The sequence below is a fragment of the Mobula birostris genome, unplaced genomic scaffold, assembly GCF_030028105.1.
Source record: "Mobula birostris isolate sMobBir1 unplaced genomic scaffold, sMobBir1.hap1 scaffold_3910, whole genome shotgun sequence".
Taxonomy (NCBI): Eukaryota; Metazoa; Chordata; class Chondrichthyes; order Myliobatiformes; family Myliobatidae; genus Mobula; species Mobula birostris.
Genome location: NW_027276997.1, coordinates 15780 through 20000, shown reverse-complemented (window position 1 = coordinate 20000; position 4221 = coordinate 15780).

The following is a 4221-nucleotide window of genomic DNA, read 5'->3' as shown; positions in this document are numbered from 1 at the left end:
CAGGAACCCCGCCAATGCCCCCGTACAGAAATCGCATGTGTCAAAGGGGCGGCCGAACTTGACCCCGGCGGCCGGGGCTCTGGAACTCCCGGCCGGCAGTGGCCGGCAAATCCGACCCGCATCCGGACTTCCGAGCCAGACTTGGTTAACGAATTGCACCTGGGTAACCAAAACTCCCTGGACCACCCGATCTCCGGACACATGGTTCAAGCTCACACACCCACACACCCACCCACCCACCCACCGCGCGGGCCCCGTGCGCCGTAGTATTGGAAGAGGTGGGCTGCGCCAGCTGGTTTTTTTTATCGAATTGTCAGGGTCCGGTCGGGTTAAGGATTTGACAGGGCCAGCTTGACGAAATTCAGTGAAGCGCGGGTATTCGGCGGGAGTAACTATGACTTAAGGCGGGGGGCCCATGGGCCAGCAAGGAGTTTCTGATGAACATCGGCCGGGACATTTTGACGGCGGGGCAAGAACTAGTTGTTATTGAGGGCGAAGGGTTTGTCCTCAGCTGGTTGATTGTCGAATTGTCGGGACTGCCGGGCCGGTTAGCGATTTGCCCGGCCGGCTTGGTTAACCATTTGCCCGAGCCGGGTTGGTTACCGAATTGTCAGGGTTGGGCTTGGTTAACCATTTGTCCGAGCCGGGTTGGTTAATGAATTGCCATGGCCGGGTTGGTTAACGCAGTTTCAGGGTTGGGCTTGATTAACGATTTGCCCGAGCAGGGTTGGCTAACGCATTGTCAGGAGCGTGCGCGGTTGGTTCACGAAACTGCCTGTTCCGGGTTTCTAGAGCGTTGTCAGGCCCGGCCGGCCGGGTTAGCGGCTTGCCAGACCCAACTTGACGAAATTCAGTGCGGCGCGGGTAAACGGCCGGAGTAACTATGACTCTCTTAAGGATGGAGGGGGGCCCATGGGCCAGCAAGGAGTTTCTGATGAACATCGGCCGGGACATTTTGACGGCGGGGCAAGAACTAGTTGTTATTGAGGGCGAAGGGTTTGTCCTCAGCTGGTTGATTGTCGAATTGTCGGGACTGCCGGGCCGGTTAGCGATTTGCCCGGCCGGCTTGGTTAACCATTTGCCCGAGCCGGGTTGGTTACCGAATTGTCAGGGTTGGGCTTGGTTAACCATTTGTCCGAGCCGGGTTGGTTAATGAATTGCCATGGCCGGGTTGGTTAACGCAGTTTCAGGGTTGGGCTTGATTAACGATTTGCCCGAGCAGGGTTGGCTAACGCATTGTCAGGAGCGTGCGCGGTTGGTTCACGAAACTGCCTGTTCCGGGTTTCTAGAGCGTTGTCAGGCCCGGCCGGCCGGGTTAGCGGCTTGCCAGACCCAACTTGACGAAATTCAGTGCGGCGCGGGTAAACGGCGGGAGTAACTATGACTCTCTTAAGGTATGGAGGGGGGCCCATGGGCCAGCAAGGAGTTTCTGATGAACATCGGCCGGGACATTTTGACGGCGGGGCAAGAACTAGTTGTTATTGAGGGCGAAGGGTTTGTCCTCAGCGGGTTGATTGTCGAATTGTCGGGACTGCCGGGCCGGTTAACGATTTGCCCGGCCGGCTTGGTTAACCATTTGCCCGAGCCGGGTTGGTTACCGAATTGTCAGGGTTGGGCTTGGTTCACCATTTGCCCGAGCCGGGTTGGTTAATGAATTGCCATGGCCGGGTTGATTAACGCATTGTCAGGGTTGGGCTTGGTTAACGATTTGCCCGAGCAGGGTGGGTGAACGCATTGTCAGGAGCGTGCGCGGTTGGTTCACGAAACTGCCTGTTCCGGGTTTCTAGAGCGTTGTCAGGCCCGGCCGGCCGGGTTAGCAGGTTGCCAGACCCAACTTGACGAAATTCAGTGCGGCGCGGGTAAACGGCGGGAGTAACTATGACTCTCTTAAGGTAAGGAGGGGGGGCCCATGGGCCAGCAAGGAGTTTCTGATGAACATCGGCCGGGACATTTTGACGGCGGGTCAAGAACTAGTTGTTATTGAGGGCGAAGGGTTTGTCCTCAGCTGGTTGATTGTCGAATTGTCGGGACTGCCGGGCCGGTTACCGATTTGCCCGGCCGGCTTGGTTAACCATTTGCCCGAGCCGGGTTGGTTAACGAATTGTCAGGGTTGGGCTTGGTTAACCATTTGCCCGGGCCGGGTTGGTTAATGAATTGCCATGGCCGGGTTGGTTAACGCAGTTTCAGGGTTGGGCTTGATTAACGATTTGCCCGAGCAGGGTTGGCTAACGCATTGTCAGGAGCGTGCGCGGTTGGTTCACGAAACTGCCTGTTCCGGGTTTCTAGAGCGTTGTCAGGCCCGGCCGGCCGGGTTAGCGGCTTGCCAGACCCAACTTGACGAAATTCAGTGCGGCGCGGGTAAACGGCGGGAGTAACTATGACTCTCTTAAGGTAAGGAGGGGGGGCCCATGGGCCAGCAAGGAGTTTCTGATGAACATCGGCCGGGACATTTTGACGGCGGGGCAAGAACTAGTTGTTATTGAGGGCGAAGGGTTTGTCCTCAGCGGGTTGATTGTCGAATTGTCGGGACTGCCGGGCCGGTTAGCGATTTGCCCGGCCGGCTTGGTTAACCATTTGCCCGAGCCGGGTTGGTTACCGAATTGTCAGGGTTGGGCTTGGTTAACCATTTGTCCGAGCCGGGTTGGTTAATGAATTGCCATGGCCGGGTTGGTTAACGCAGTTTCAGGGTTGGGCTTGATTAACGATTTGCCCGAGCAGGGTTGGCTAACGCATTGTCAGGAGCGTGCGCGGTTGGTTCACGAAACTGCCTGTTCCGGGTTTCTAGAGCGTTGTCAGGCCCGGCCGGCCGGGTTAGCGGCTTGCCAGACCCAACTTGACGAAATTCAGTGCGGCGCGGGTAAACGGCGGGAGTAACTATGACTCTCTTAAGGGTAAGGAGGGGGGGCCCATGGGCCAGCAAGGAGTTTCTGATGAACATCGGCCGGGACATTTTGACGGCGGGGCAAGACGTAGTTGTTATTGAGGGTGAAGGGTTTGTCCTCAGCTGGTTGATTGTCGAATAGTCGGGGCTGCCGGGCCGGTTACCGATTTGCCCGGCCGGCTTGGTTAACCATTTGCCCGGGCCGGGTTGGTTAACGAATTGTCAGGGTTGGGCTTGGTTAACCATTTGCCCGGGCCGGGTTGGTTAATGAATTGCCATGGCCGGGTTGGTTAACGCAGTTTCAGGGTTGGGCTTGATTAACGATTTGCCCGAGCAGGGTTGGCTAACGCATTGTCAGGAGCGTGCGCGGTTGGTTCACGAAACTGCCTGTTCCGGGTTTCTAGAGCGTTGTCAGGCCCGGCCGGCCGGGTTAGCGGCTTGCCAGACCCAACTTGACGAAATTCAGTGCGGCGCGGGTAAACGGCGGGAGTAACTATGACTCTCTTAAGGTATGGAGGGGGGCCCATGGGCCAGCAAGGAGTTTCTGATGAACATCGGCCGGGACATTTTGACGGCGGGGCAAGAACTAGTTGTTATTGAGGGCGAAGGGTTTGTCCTCAGCGGGTTGATTGTCGAATTGTCGGGACTGCCGGGCCGGTTAACGATTTGCCCGGCCGGCTTGGTTAACCATTTGCCCGAGCCGGGTTGGTTACCGAATTGTCAGGGTTGGGCTTGGTTCACCATTTGCCCGAGCCGGGTTGGTTAATGAATTGCCATGGCCGGGTTGATTAACGCATTGTCAGGGTTGGGCTTGGTTAACGATTTGCCCGAGCAGGGTGGGTGAACGCATTGTCAGGAGCGTGCGCGGTTGGTTCACGAAACTGCCTGTTCCGGGTTTCTAGAGCGTTGTCAGGCCCGGCCGGCCGGGTTAGCAGGTTGCCAGACCCAACTTGACGAAATTCAGTGCGGCGCGGGTAAACGGCGGGAGTAACTATGACTCTCTTAAGGTAAGGAGGGGGGGCCCATGGGCCAGCAAGGAGTTTCTGATGAACATCGGCCGGGACATTTTGACGGCGGGTCAAGAACTAGTTGTTATTGAGGGCGAAGGGTTTGTCCTCAGCTGGTTGATTGTCGAATTGTCGGGACTGCCGGGCCGGTTACCGATTTGCCCGGCCGGCTTGGTTAACCATTTGCCCGAGCCGGGTTGGTTAACGAATTGTCAGGGTTGGGCTTGGTTAACCATTTGCCCGGGCCGGGTTGGTTAATGAATTGCCATGGCCGGGTTGGTTAACGCAGTTTCAGGGTTGGGCTTGATTAACGATTTGCCCGAGCAGGGTTGG